Source organism: Symphalangus syndactylus, chromosome Y, assembly GCF_028878055.3.
Source record: "Symphalangus syndactylus isolate Jambi chromosome Y, NHGRI_mSymSyn1-v2.1_pri, whole genome shotgun sequence".
Classification (NCBI taxonomy): domain Eukaryota; kingdom Metazoa; phylum Chordata; class Mammalia; order Primates; family Hylobatidae; genus Symphalangus; species Symphalangus syndactylus.
The window spans coordinates 29007501-29022837 of record NC_072448.2 but is presented as its reverse complement, the minus strand read 5'-3'; the positions used below and the strand labels follow the sequence as shown (position 1 = coordinate 29022837).

At 50.8% G+C, this 15337-nt stretch overlaps 1 long non-coding RNA gene across 3 annotated transcripts in view; it reads right to left on the bottom strand.

The window, feature by feature from the left end:
- Positions 1 to 14388: 14388 nt before the first annotated feature.
- The window catches only part of LOC134736127 (uncharacterized), a 3352-nt gene continuing 2403 nt past the window's right edge, over positions 14389 to 15337 (bottom strand). For all 3 annotated transcript variants that reach the window (XR_010119866.1, XR_010119867.1, XR_010119865.1), the window contains one exon: positions 14389 to 14649. This is a non-coding gene — a long non-coding RNA (uncharacterized lncRNA). The remainder of the gene's footprint in view (positions 14650 to 15337) is intronic.

Sequence of the window (15337 nt, the reverse complement as noted above, 5' to 3'; positions counted from 1 at the left end):
GTGGGACGTGGGTGGGGTGGCCAGAGCCTAGGGAACTCCTCGCCTGTCAGGACGTCTCCCCCACCCCCCACCCCGGTCCCCTCTCTGACCTACGCTCCACATCTTCGCAGTTCAGTGGGGACCTTGTGGGTGGAAGTCACCGTGCCTCTGGACTTTAGCCGACCAAGGCCGGGCTCCCAGGAGTCTCCCCAGAGTCGGGGCCTTGGGCAGGCTCACAGGGATGCTGACGGTGACGGTCGGTGACCGTGATGTACGTTGGAGGCCTCGGGCCAATGCAGAGGTATCCATTTGACCTCGGTGGGACAGGTCAGCTTTGCGGAGTCCCGTGCGTCCTTCCAGAGACTCATCCAGCGCTAGCAAGCACCGTCCCGAGGATCCCAGCTCCCAGCAGAGGCACTTTTGTTCACACAGAATCCTGGGCAGGAAAGTTCTCAGCAGGCTTAGGCCTCCAGCCAAAAACCCAAAACCACTTCTGGGATTTTTTTTTTCAAAGAGCCAGTGGTTCCACAGGGGGCCGTGGGTAGTTGTGGAAATGGAGAGAAGTGTCTGCAGATACATATTTGAGACAGAACGGACGGGGCTCGGTCACAGGTCACTTAGGACACGGGCAGATGCACATTGAGAAAACCCTCCCAGCATCCTAGGTGAACAGAGGCATGATCTTTCGAGACTGTCGAGGGAGAAGCAACTCCAGATTTTAGGGTTGGATCTTTATTCATATGTAGTATCTATGAGGTATCCAAGTCCAGAAATCAACTCGCCAGTTCTGTACAGCATTCTGTAGGGAGATCAAATCTGGGATGTCTGATGCTAAGAATTCAGGCCTTGGTAATGGATGAGATTAGATGTACTTGAGCTTATTTTGCAAAGAAAGAGAGGGCGGGAGATAGCGAGAGCCAGAGAGCGAGCGAGCGAGCGAGCAAGAGAGAGAGAGAGAGAGAGAGAGAGAGAGAGACAGAGAGACAGAGACAGAGATAGAGATAGAGAGAGACAGACAGAGAGAGACAAAGATACACAAAGAGAGAAAGACAGAGAGAGAGATAGAGAAAGACAGAGATGGACAGAGACCGAAAGAAACAGAAAGAAACAGGGAGACAGGAAGGGAGAGAGACAGACAGAGTGAGAGACAGACAGACAGGCAGAGAAAGAGAGTAAGATGGAAGGCAGACACACACAGAGGGAGAGAGAGAGAGAGAGGGAGAGAGACAGACAGAGTGAGAGACAGACAGACAGGATGACTGACAGGCAGAGAAAGAGAGTAAGATGGAAGGCAGACACACACAGAGGGAGAGAGAGAGAGAGAGAGGGAGAGAGACAGACAGAGTGAGAGACAGACAGACAGGATGACTGACAGGCAGAGAAAGAGAGTAAGATGGAAGGCAGACACACACAGAGGGAGAGAGAGAGAGAGGGAGAGAGACAGAGACAGACAGACAGAGAGAAAGAAAGAGACAGACAGAGAAAAAGAGACAGAGAGAGAGAAAGACAGACAGACAGACAGAGAGAAACAGACAGAAAGAGAGAGACACAGACAAAGAGAGAGAGAGAGAGAGAAACAGACAGACAGGGAGGCAGAGAGAGACAGACAGACAGGCAGAGAAAGACAGTAAGACACAAGACAGACACAGAAAGAGAGAGAGACAGGCAGAGACAGAGAGAGAAACAGATGGGCAGAGAGAGAGAGACAAATAGACAGAGAGGGAGAGAGAGAGGGAGACAGACAGGCAGAGAAAGCGAATAAGACAGAAGACAGACACAGTGAGAGAGAGAGACAGAGACAGAGAGAAAAAAGAGAAAGACGGACAGACAGACAAAGAGACAGACAGAGAAAGACAGAGACGGACAGAGAGAGACAGAGAGAAACAGACAGAAAGAGAGACAGAGAGAGAGAGAGAGGCAGGCAGAGAAAGAGAGTAAGACAGAAGACAGACACAGTGAGAGAGACCGGCAGAGAGAGAGACAGAGAGAAAGATAGAGAGAGACGGACAGACAGAGAAAGGCAGAGACGGACAGAGAGAAACAGAAAGAGAGAGAGACAGAGACAGAGAGAAACAGACAGACAGAGAGAGAGAGAGAGAGAGAGAGAGGCAGACCGACAGACAAACAGGCAGAGAGAGGGAGTAAGACGGAAGACAGACACAGTGAGAGAGACAGTCAGAGAGAGAGACAGAGAGAAAGAAAGAGAGAGACAGACAGACAGAGAAAGACAGAGACGGACGGAGAGAAACGGAAAGAGAGAGAGACAGAGACAGAGAGAAACAGACAGGCAGAGAGAGAGAGAAGACAGAGAAAGAGAAAGAGAGAGACAGAGACAGACAGAGACACAGAGAGAAGGGGAAGAAAGGCGTGCTCCAGAAATAATTACACATATTTTATAATGCTTTTGATCCCATAAACTGTGGCCGGGGGTATACTTTGAAAACAACAACAAGAACAACAACAACGACGACGACGACGACGACGACGACAACGACGACGACGACAACTACAACAACAGCAACAGCAACAAGAGCAGCAGCAGCATTCGCTTACGGATTTCTAGAAAATAAGATGTTATGAAGTATAGTCAACATCAACCGGCTCTCACTGCACGTGGAGAGATGCAGAAAAGCGTTAGTTAACAACAGGAGAAAACAGCAGCTGACACGTCTTGGGGAAAATAGACGTCTTCCTGAAAACTGGGGATCGCTACTTCACCTGAAAAGAAAGACATACGAAAAAGGAAAAACACGAACAAAACAAAACAAGCCAACAAACACGGGCCAAGGCACCGTCCCTGGAAATCTTTTTTTCTTTTTTTCGTACTTTAAGTTTTAGGGTACACGTGCACAATGTGCGGGTGTGTTACCTATGTATCCATGTGCCATGTTGGTGTGCTGCACCCATTAACTCGTCATTTAGCATTAGGTGTATCTCCTCATGCTATCCGTCCCCCCTCCCCCCACCGTCCCTGGAAATCTTAAGTGAGCAAAGTATTAGTTTTCAGAAAGCGTTTCTATTTCGGGCAAATACTGAGAAGGCCCAGACTAGAGCTGTGACGCCGTTCCCATTGTGAAACTCTGCTGGCCGGAGGGAGGGAGGGAGGGAGGGAGGGAGGGAGGGAGGGAGGGGAAACTAAAACATCATGATAAAAGGTGATTGAGACCCAGCCAGGGTGAAGCTTTCCCAGGGAGGGAGGCCTGAGGAGGGGAGCGGGGGGAGAAACCCCACAACTGCAGACCCGCCCGCTTGCCCACGCGGGTCAGGGGCTCCGCCATCGGCGGCCCAAGCTGCCTCTGGGGAAGTGGGACCGTGCCGCCCCCATCTTCAAAAACGGTGGCCACTGAGTGAGGCCTGACGCCCACCGATGCAAATGTCAGCCTGGCAAGCATGAGATCGCCGGCAAGGGGTGGGGGAAGGGGAGAGAAGACCGAGGCACACCGGGGTGGATCCGGAAAGTTTCCAAGCAGGGTGTTGGGAGGCGGGGGGGCAGGGGTTTGGGGGGCAACCCACCTAACTGACTCACTAAATGAACGTAACGGGACGTGGGTAGTGGGGGAGCCGTGGGGGCGACTCGAAAATTAAACTAAAGCCCAAGTCGAAGAGTCTATGCGCACGAAAGAAACCAAAACACAAAGAAAACTAAAGCGCCGATCAAAGAACAATAGGGCCCCCGCCAGGGCGGATGTTCCCTAGGCAACGAGGGAGAGAGGGAGGGGCCTCCGGAAGGGAGAGAGAGAAACCAGTTGCCCCAGGCTCGGTGAAGTCGGCGAGACCTCCCTCCGCGTCACGTCGACTTCCCATAACAGTGGCCGCTAGGTGATGCCCGAAGACAACCGATGCCCGCAAGTGTCAGTCAGCACGGAAGAGAATTTATGTATTTATTTATTTATTATTTATTTATTTATTTATTTATTTATTTATTTATTTAGAGACAGAGTCTCACTCACTCTGCAGCCTGGGCTGTAGTGCAGTGGCGCGATCTCGGCTCACTGCAGCCTCCGCCTCCCAGGTTCCAGCGATTCTCCCGCCTCAGCCTCCCGAGTAGCTGGCATCACAGGCACCCGCCCCACCCACCGCTCCAGACTCAGTTTTGTATTTTTAGTAGAGACGGGGTTTCGCCGTGTTGGCAAGGCTGGTCTCGAACTCCCAACCTCAGATGATCCACCCGCCTCGGCCTCCCAAAGTGCTGGGATGACAGACGTGAGCCACCACGCCCGGCCTTAACTGTTTCTTTTTAAGTCGAGGAGCTTATCAGGGAACTAGGAGAAGTACAGACGCCACACGTGACAGAGAGAAACGTCTGAAAACGCCCCTCGCATCCAAGTGGGGACCCGGCCTCGACCTCCCGAAATCATACACCGAGTGGGGAAGCCCAGCAAGGCCCGTCTGTCCACATTCCTCTCGGCCCCTCGAAGCACCTAAGCCCGCGCTTCTCACTTTCATGGAAGGGGCAGGGCCCTCCCCGGCACGGGGCGTCTGACAGACTGACAGAGAACGAGACAGACATAGAAAGACAGAGATGGATGGGGAGAGATAGAGAGAAACAGACAGAAAGAGAGAGAGAGACAGACAGACAGACAGAGAGAGAGAGAGAGAGACGCAGAGAAAGAGAGTAAGACAGAAGATAGGCACACGGAGAGAGACAGAAGGACAGAGAAAAAAGAGAGACAGACAGACAGAGAAAGAGACATACAGAGAAAGACAGTGACGGACAGACAGAGAAAGAGATAAACAGACAGAAAGAGAGAGACACAGAGAGGGAGAGGGAGAGAGAATCAGAAAGGGAGGGAGAGAGAGAGACAGATGGACAGGCAGAGAAGAGCCAGAGAGAGACAGACAGATGGACAGGCAGAGAAGGAGAGTAAGACAGAAGAGAGACACAGTGAGAGAGACAGGCCGAGAGAGAGAGAGACAGAGAGAAAGAAAGAGAGAGACAGACAGAGAAAGACAGAGATGGACAGAGAGAAACAGACAGAAAGAGAGAGAGACACACAGAGAGAGAGCGAGAGAGAGAGAGAGAGAGAGAAACAGAAAGGGAGGGAGAGGGACAGACAGACAGGCCGAGAAGGAGAGACAGACAGAAGATAGGCACAGAGAGACACAGAAAAAGAAAGAGAGAGGCAGATAGAGAAAGAGACAGACAGAGAAAAACAGAGAGAGACGGAGAGAAACAGACAGAAAGAGAGAGAGAGAGAAACAGACAGGAAGGGAGAGAGAGAGACAGACAGACAGACAGGCAGAGAAAGAGAATAAGACAGAAGACGGACACAGTGAGACAGGCGGGGAGAGAGAGAGAGAGAGAGAGACAGAGAAAGAGACAGACAGAGAAAGACAGAGACAGACAGAGAGAGAAAGGGAGAAACAGACAGAAGAGAGAGAGAGAGACAGAGAGAGAGAAATAGAACGGGAGGGAGGGAGAGAGAGAGAGAGAGAGAGAGAGAGAGAGACAGACAGACAGAGAAGGAGAGTAAGACAGAAGACAGCCACAGTGAGAGAGGCAGGCAGAGAGAGAGAGAGAGAGAGAGAGAGAGAGAGAGAGAGAGACAGAGAGAAAGAAAGAGAGAGACAGACAGAGAAAGACAGAGATGGACAGAGAGAGACAGAGAGAAACCGAGAGAAAGAGAGAGACAGACAGAGAAAGAGACAGACTGGCAGAGAGAGAGAGTCAGACAGAAGATAGGCAGAGAGAGAGAGAGACAGAGAGACACGGAAAGAGAAAGAGAGGGGCAGACAGACAGAGAAAGAGACAGAAACAGACAGAAAGAGAGAGAGAGACACAGACAGGCAGGGAGAGAGAGACACAGACAGACAGGCAGAGAAAGAGAGTAAGACAAGACAGATACGGTGAGACAGGCAGAGAGAGAGAGAGAGAGAGAGAGGCAGAGACAGAGAGAAAGAAAGAGACAGACAGGCAGACAGACAGAGAAAGAGACAGAGAGAGAAAGAGAGGAACAGAGAGAGACAAGAGAGAAACAGATAGAAAGAGAGAAGGTCGTAGCCTAGGAGTGATACGGTGCCTTTTGTTTCATTTTCTCTTTCTTTTCTTTGCTTTTTTTCTTTCTTTCACTTATTTATTAATTTATTTGGAGACCGAGTCTCACTCTGCCGCCCAGGCTGTAGTGCAGTGGCGCGATCTTGGGTCACCTCAACCTCCGCCTGCCAGGTTCAGGCCATTCTTCCGCCTCGGCCTCCCGAGCAGCTGGGAGTACAGGCGCCTGCCCCACCGCGCCCGACTCCGGTTTCGTATTTTCACTAGAGACGGGGTTTCACCACGTTGGCCAGGCTGGTCTCGAACTCCTGACCTCGGGATGACAGACGTGAGCCACTGCGTTCAGTGTACAGTGCCATTTCTTAGAAATCACTCACGGGAACACATAGTTATAGGTCATGTGTAGAGATGTTTTTAATGTATTTGTGTGTGTGTGTATGTATGTATGTATGTATGTATGTATGTATGTATGTATGTATTTATTTATTTATTTATTACGCGGGGAGGTGGGGGGACGGAGTTTCGCTCTTGCTGCCCAGGCTAGAGTGCAATGGCATAGGGGACACAAGGAGTCAACCTACGGCAGAGAGGACAGACACATCATTCAGAGCGTAAGGGCCTCAGCGAAAGGTGGCAGGGCCCGCGCTTTTAAAGGCTGAGATCCCGGCGGCGCAGGCCTGTCGTCCCAGCACTTTGGGAGGCCCAGGAGGGCGGATCACTTGAGGCCAGGAGTTCGATACCAGGGTGGCCGACAAGAAGAAACCCCGTCCCTACTAAAAATAGAAAAATGAGCCAGCTGTGGTGGTGCGTGCCTGTCATCCCAGCTACCGAAGAAGAATCACTGGAACCAGGGAAGCAGAGCCTCTCCTGTCAGTGGCTGACTACCCAGGGTGTGGGGGAGCGAATACTGGGGTAGTTCGGGAAGGCAGAGGCAGCTCTAAAAGCATAGAAAAGGATGCTTAACTCATTTTAAATATATTTTTAATGGACAAATAATAACGGCGTACACGTATGAGGTATATCGTGATAGTTCGATCTACGTATACATTGTAGAAAGACTCAATCAAGCTAAGCAACATATTCATCACCTCACCAACTTATGACCTTTTTGGGGGGAGAATATTACAAATCTATTCTTTTAGCAATTTTGAAGTCTATAGCACATTATGATTATTATTAACTGTGGACGCAACTCATTTTCTTGCTTCCTATCCTATGGGCTACTGGAAATTGTATCAGTCCTTCAGTTTTCTACCCGTATGTCCCATAGTATCGGGGCTTTCTTGCAGCATTTCTAGGATATCTGTGGAGACAAAGTACAGTTGAAGGTAGAATGTGTTTTCTCTGCATTTGCTCTGACCTCCCAGAAACCTGTTCCATGACCACTCAAGATTAGGTGTTCAAGCCTGAAGTATTTGTTAGAGAAGGCATTTCACAACGCCTGGCATATCGATCAAAGCCACGTGTGTTCCTACAGCAGACACCGTTGAGGTGGGAGAAGCAGAAGTCCCTATTCCCAAGGAGAGAGACAGCATGGGCCCACGACTACCAGCTGGCTGAGCAACATAGAGTGGTTCCTCTTTAAAGGCTCGTGTGTAACCCGAGGTTTAAGGACAACCTGTATTCACGGGGTGTCAGTCTGGGGATTCTGTGGAAGGTTTTACGGAAAGCGATATGACGTGAACTTTGAAGAACAGTGTGGCAGGCGAACAGGTAAAAAACACGGTGGACAAAGTTGTAAAGTTGTCGCCCGTAGAGTAGGAGGAAAATGACCTGGTCGAGCAGAGACTGCCCGCAAGGGAGCAACGGTTGGGGAAGGGGACAGGATCGTAGGTAAAATAGGGAGGCAGATAAGGATATCTAGTCTGAAGACCTTAGGAAAGGAAAATCACAGAGGACTAGAAAAAGCCTAAATCCCCACGACGGTGTACAAGGTCTCGCACGATGAAGCCCACCGTTTTCTCGTGAATGAGAGGAAGCTCTGAAAAGCCTGTGTCATCACAGGATGCAGTTGACAACCGGACAAAGAGGGAAGGTCCTGGCAGAGGACTTAGACGAGTGTTTCCGGTTGTCTTTCTGTGAGACATTTGCAGAGTCAGTCAGCATCCCTCAGCTGTGAAAACTATAATATGACAGGTATGATACTCTAGGGAGAGACACGAAGGGTGGTAAGAGAAGATCATTCGCAGCTGTGGAACCCTGGGCTTTGTGTGCAGTGAAACGCACAGACGATTCCATTCGACTCTCCACACCACCAACGAACCCTTCATTTTACAGGATCAGAGTAGCTAAGTAACTTTTGCAAGTGCGTCGGCTTGGAAAATGTTCAAAGAAAGGTGTGCCCGATTTCTAAGCCCGTCCTATTTCATCATGTCAGTTTCGCCCATCCTAGCCTAATAAGAAGGGTCGCTTCGGCATATTTATCACACACTTAGGTTCCAGAGCCCGTGCCAAGACTTAGAATAAAAGAATTTTAAGTGAGGTGCCTAGGAATCTGCGTGTTTAATACACACCCTAGATGGTTAGTAGGATCAAGTCATTTTGGGGAATCCCTGCAATGTGTCACACCGCCTTGAGAAAAGGCATAAGGTTGGAGAGGAAAGGGGAGGGATGGAAAGAGGTGAAGGAGGTAGTATTGACAGGATTTGACCGATCGCAGGAGAAGTGAAGTCTTCAGTCTCTGACTAGCATTTCTGTCTGAAGTTTTGTCAGTGTAGACCCCCGCCCAGCAACAAAATCCTCCTCTAATCGGGCCAAAAGTAGCGAGTGGCCATTCTGCCACGCTCTCTCGGGTGTGAGCATCCCAGGAGAGTTGTAGCCAGGACACAGCAGCATGCCGGTGTGCCGCTCTGGTCGCATACGTTAGAGATGATTTTCATGACACTCACAGGTAAAAAGAAACGTAAAAGGTTTCTGGGAGAGAAGCCGACCATCACGTTCCTGTTTTCAGAACAGAAAAATCGCCGTCATCGTCCGGTTCATTTAAAAAATAACGATGCTGTATTTAAGGAGAGAGTTTCTCGGAGCAAGAAGTGATGTTAAATGTTTAAAGATTTTAAATCGACAAACTAGGCTACAGTAAATCCTTTTACTTTTGGAACAGCGAGCCATTCTCCTCGAGCTCTTCGGGTCCTGAGTGACTCACCACGTTCAGCATAGATAAATGCCTTCCGTCCTTCAGTGAAGACACTGCCGATGGTAGGCAGAATAATGGTTCCTCAACTATGTCCATACCCTTATCCCTGGGACCTGTGGATATGTTACTTTAAATAGCAAAGAGAACTTAACAAATGTGATTAGGTATTTTGAGACAGGAAGAGAAGCCCAGATTATCCAGGTGGGCCCAATAGAATCACAAGAGTCCTTATAATAGAGGGCAGGTGAGCAAGAATCAAAGAAAGAGACGCAATAATGGAAGCAGAGGTCAGGGTGCCGTGATTGCTAGAATGGGGTCACAGGCTAAGACACGCAGATAGCCTCTAGCAGCTGGAAAAGTAACAGCCATCGATTCTTTCCTAGAGTCTCCAGAGGAATGCAGCTCTGCTGACACCTGTTTTAGCCTAGAGAGACTAATTTTGGGTTTGTCATCTCCAGAACTATAAGGTAATACATTTTGATTGCCGTAAGCCACCCATTTTACGGTAATTTTGTGACAGTAGCAATAGGAAACTCATAACACCGTCATCAGGTGGCTTTCGTGTGTTATTTCCACGATGAGCAGGAAGGCTCTTGTATCCAAGAGGGATCCTTAGCAAAAACCAGCAGGGAGGCAAAACCGAGACCCAAGGTCAAAGTTGACTGTGTCGACCTTGACTTAGAACGCATTTCTGGGTGAAGAAGCCCTAACGTCTTCCTTTGACTCTGAAACCCATGGAGTTTCTGTTCCTTATAACTGCCAGTGACAATGTTCCACCTCACCGTGCCTTCCCTATGGTCATTCACTCTTTTTTTATTCTTTTTCAGACGGGGTCTCTTACTGTCACCCAGGCTGGAGCGCAGTGCTACAGTACCGGTTCACTGCAGCCTCAAACTCGTGGGCTCGAGTGATCCTCCCGCCTCAGCCTCTGGAGTAGTCGGGACCACAGATAGGCACCACCACACCCGGCTAATTAAAACATTTTTTTGTTTTTTTTTTTTTTTTTTGTAGAGACGGGACCCTGCTCTATTGCCTAGGCTGGCCTTGAACTCCCGGCCTCAAGCAATCCTCCTGCCTAAGCCTCCCAAAGCACTGGGATCGCAAGCATGAGCCACCACGCCCGGTCCTCTCTTACTTCTCTTAACGCTACCCTGTCAGATATCCCCTGGGCCATTATCCCTCAGATATTGCAGCTTTTAGGGCCAGCTTCGGAGAGTCTTCCCCATGACATTTTTAGTCCATAAATCCTATTCTGAGGAAATTACAGTAACGCTTCCTAAAAATCATGCCACGAAATGGAACGTAGGCCAGGCACGGTGGCTCACACCTGTAATCTCAGCACTTTAGGAGGCCAAGGTGAGCAGATCGCTTGAGCTCAGGAGTTCGAGACCAGCCTGGGCAACGTGGCAAAACCCCATCTCTACAAAAAATACAAAAAAAAAAAAAAATGAGCTGGGCATGGTGGTGAATGCCTGTAGATCCAGCTACTCAGGAGGTTGAGTTGAAAGAATGGCTTGAGCCCCAGAGGCGGAGACCGCAGTTGCAGGAGCCAGTTGACAGAGCGAGAGAAGGTCCAAAAAAAAAAAAAAAAAAAGAAAAGAACAAAGAAAGAACAGACCCCAATACCGCATTGTCGCTGAACGTTCCCCCAAAAGGCCAGAAACCCCCTGACTCAGGTCAAGGAGGTGGTGTTTCATTTTATCTCTCTCTCTCTCTCTCTCTCTCTCTCTCTCTCTCTCTCTCTCTCTCTCCCCCTCTGTCTCTCTCTTTCTCCCCTAACTTTCATTTCTTGTTCAAGCATACCCGTGCAAGATTGTCACATAGGTACACTTCTGACTGGGGGGTTCAGTGTGCAGATGATTTCATCACCCGGATACTCAGCGCCGTACCCGACAGTTTTCGCGTTTTTTGTGTGTTTTGTCTTTTCCGGAAGCCGTCTCTCCTTCCACCCCTTCTCCCTCAAGTAGGCTCCCGCGTCTCTCGTTCCCCTCGTTCTGTCCATGCAGAAGTCTCATCTATAAGTTCCCACTTCTAGATGAGGGACGCTCCCCTCCGTCCCCACCCCGCACCCCCTCCCCCCACACACCCTCATTCCCGCACCCCCCCCTCCTCAAACGCAAGAAAGGGAGAAAGACAGAAATGAAAGTAAGAAGTGAGCCTCCAAGGCGGTGGAGGCGGGGGATCACAAAGGGTGAGCAAGCGATGGGGGTCGGGAGATATCTTGGCCGAGCTATGAAAAATAGGGGACCCACTTTCCAGCCCCACCACACCCCCTATTCCTCAACCGCAGTCAGCCTCTGGGTGGGGTTGCGCCCGTCAAAGCTTCTGAATGGAGAGAAGCCCAAGGCTATGGAAGGCATCAGCTCCAACTCCAGGAAGGGAATAGGGCTCTGTGCATATGAATGGGGCTCTAGAAGGCGGTGCCGCGGCGCCCAAAGCGATGCGCCTAGCCTCGCCTCGCCTGGCCCAGAGCGAGACTCCGTCTCCAAATAAACAAACAAATAAATAAATAATAAAAAAAATCATCAATAAAAAGAAAGAAAGAGAGAGAGAGAAAGAAAGGAAAGAAAGAAAGAAAAGAAAAGAAAGAAAGAAAGAAAGAAAGAAAGAAAGAAAGAAAGAAAGAAAGAAAATAAAGAAAGAGAGAAAGAAAGAGAGAAAGAAAGAAAGAAAGAAAGAAAGAAAGAAAGAAAGAAAGAAAGAAAGAAAGATAAAGAAAGAATCAGTACAGCGGTCGTGGTCGTGAATCATTCCCCGGAGTCCAGGCGCAGTGGCTCACGCCCGTCACGCCAGCACTTTGAGTCGCCGGATCAGGAAGGTTGCCACAAAATGATGAGACCCCGTCTGTGGAAACACATTCAAAATTGAAGGCCGGGCGTGGCGGCTCACGCCTGCCATCCCAGCACTTCGCGAGGCCGGGGAGGGCGGATCACCTGAGGTCGGGAGTTCGAGACCAGCCTGACCAACACGGAGAAGCCCCGTCTCTACTAAAAATACCAAATCAGCCAGACGTGGTGTCGCATGCCTGCAATCCCAGCTACTCGGGAGGCTGACGCAGGAGGATCGCTTGAACCCGGGAGGCAGAGGTTGCGGTGAGCCAAGATGACGCCATCGCACTGCAGTCTGGGCAACAAGAGCGAAACCCCGTCTGTCTGTCTCGGGAAAAAAACAAAATTAAAAATGATCTGGGCACAGTGGCGCGTGCGTGCGGTCTCAGGGACTGTACTCTGGAGGCTGAGGTGGAAGGATCGGTTGAGCCCAGGAGCGTCCACGCTGCAGTGAGTGAGTTACGATGGCACCACTGCCAGGGTGACAGAGTGAGACGCCGTCTCTCAATCAGTCCATCCATCAGATGACTGGAAGGCGCTCTCTGCGCCTTACTTTCAAAGGGTGTATCTTTAGGCCCAGCAGGCACGGTGCCTCACGCCAGTCATCCCAGCACTGTGGGAGGCCGAGGTGGGAAGAAAGAAGGAAGGGAGCGAGGGAGGAAGGGAGGAAGGAAGAAAGTCAGGAAGGCAGTCAGGCAGGAAAGAAAGAAGAAAGGAGGAAAGAAAGAAAGAAAGAAAGAAAGAAAGAAAGAAAGAAAGAGAGAAGAAAAAAGAAGAAAAGAGAAGGGAAGAAAAGAAAAGAAAAGAAAACGGGGAGGGGGCATATCTCCTTGACCGGTGACTGCCCAGGATACAGTGGGTCACGGCTGACTGAAGCCTCGACCTGTGGGGCCTCAAGTGATCTCCTCCTTATCTCAGCCTCCCGCGTAGCCGCGAGTACAGGCGGGCATCACCCCGCACAACTCATCTTCTAATAATATCATGATTTTACGGTATGGCGACAGAGTCTCGCACCGTCACCCGGGCTGGATGGCCGTGGCACGATGTCAGCTCACCGCAAGCTCGGCCTCCCCGGTTGAAGCCACTGGCCCGCCGCAGTCTCCCGAGTAGTTGTGGTTCCAAGCCTATGCCACCAGGCCTGGCTAATTGTTCTAGATCTCATAGAGATGGGGTTTCGCCACGTCGGCCAGCCCGGTCTTGAAGTCCTGGCCACGAGGGATCCACCCGCCTCGGCCTCCCAAAGCGCTGGAATGACAGGCGTGAGCCACCGTGCCCGGCCCAGAGAAGGGGTTTCATCAGCCGACGGGTGGAGGGTGGGGTGGGTTTTACCGAGCCTGCGTACCGTGCAAAGGATAAGTGAGTGTGGTTTGTGAACTAGATGCGGAAATTGTGTGTGTGTGTGTGTGTGTGTGTGTGTGTGTGTGTGTGTGTGTGTGAGAGAGAGAGAGAGAGAGAGAGAGAGACCAATCCCACCACGAGGACCCGGAAATGGTGTTTGATTTGGGTCCCCGTCTGGTCACCTGTCTGTCTGTAGATGACTGAGGATTCCACCAGTGAAGGTCAACAAGTATCTACGGGGCTGTTTCTCCCTCTCATGGGTCTCACTCATCTGTGTGGTGGAGAAAGGGAAGAAAGCAGGTTGTGATGGGAAGTCGTCTTCACGCCTGAGGAAGCTGCAGGCAGGCTGACCGGAAGGAGGGCATCGTATGTGCCATTTCCATACCCGGGCCCCCTTCACAAGGCTGGGGCTGCCAGTCCACCCTGTACGTCAACCCACCCCCAAGAACAGCACGGTCCGGGGTGGTCCAGTCTCATCCCATCCGGCCCACCCGGGGAAGTCTCCGCCGGAGGATTCGAAAGCAGCGTCAACACGGTTCCCCTGGGGTCGCCCGGGAAAGGCCAGCCTGGGGAGGGTAGCGGGACGCGATCGTGGGGCGGGCATCCGCCTCAGAGCTCCCCGGAAGGTGGCAGGTAGCCGGTGGGGGACGCCGAGGCAGAGACGTGTGGCAGGAGATAGACCTGGAAGCCGGGGGGAGAAGCGGGGACGTGGGGAGAGGGAAGGAGGCCCTCGGGAGGATTTAGCACCGAGAACCCACTCAGCCAAGCTCCCTCCGTCTTCTCGGGTCCAAGGTCCACCCTGGGAGACGGCAAGAGAAAGGTTCACTCGGCGGTTCTCGTCTTTCTCTTTATTTTTTTCATCCTTTCCATGTTACAAGGGATGCTCATTTCAACAACCAGACGGTGGAGGTGACGGGAGAAACGTCAAGGCCAGGAGTTTGAGACCAGCGTGAGCAACAGAGCAAGACAAGTAGGAGAGCCCAGCTGAAAAAAATGAAAAAGAAGGAGGAGGAGGAGGAGGAGGAGGAGGAGGAGGAGGAGGAGGAGGAGGAGGAGGAGGAGGAGGAGGAGAACAGGGGGGGTGGGGGTGGGGGAGGAGAAGGAAAGAAAAGAAAAACGAAAAAAAAAAAAAAAAAGAGAAGCAACCACCAAGAAAGTTAAAATTCTCCAACGGTCGGAAGTTGAAGACGAGACTGACCAAGATGGAGAGACCCCGCGTGTACCGAAAATAGGAAAATTAGCCGGGCATGATGGCGCATTCCCGTCACCCGGGAAGGCTGAGGCAGGAGAATCAGTCGAACCTAGGAGGCGGAGGTTGCGGTGAGCCGAGATCGCGCCATCGGACTCCACCCTGGGCGACAAGAGTGACACTGCGTCTAAAGAAAAAAAAAAAGAAAAAGAAAGAAAGAAAGAAAGAAAGAAAGAAAGAAAGAAAGAAAGAAAGAAAGAGAGAGAGAGAGAGAGAGAGAGAAAGAGAAAGGAAGGAAGGAAGGAAGGAAGAAAGAAAGAGAAAGAAAGAAAGGAAGGAAGGAAGAAGGAAAGAGAAAGAAAGAAAAAGAAAGAAAGAAAGAAAGAAAGAAAGAAAGAAAGAAAGAAAGAAAGAAAGAAAGAAAGAAAAGGCAGATTGGTGAGATTGGTGGGGTGCGTCTCAACGTTTTATTTGTTTGCAGTCGCCGTAGTACAAACGGAAAGAACAGTGGCCGCTAGGTGATGCCCGAAGACAACCGATGCCCGCAAGTGTCAGTCAGCACGGAAGAGAATTTATTTATTTATTTATTTATTTATTTATTTAGAGACAGAGTCTCACTCACTCTGCAGCCTGGGCTGCAGTGCAGTGGCGCGATCTCGGCTCACTGCAGCCTCCGCCTCCCAGGTTCCAGCGATTCTCCCGCCTCAGCCTCCCGAGTAGCTGGCATCACAGGCACCCGCCCCACCCACCGCTCCAGACTCAGTTTTGTATTTTTAGTAGAGACGGGGTTTCGCCGTGTTGGCAAGGCTGGTCTCGAACTCCCAACCTCAGATGATCCACCCGCCTCGGCCTCCCAAAGTGCTGGGATGACAGAC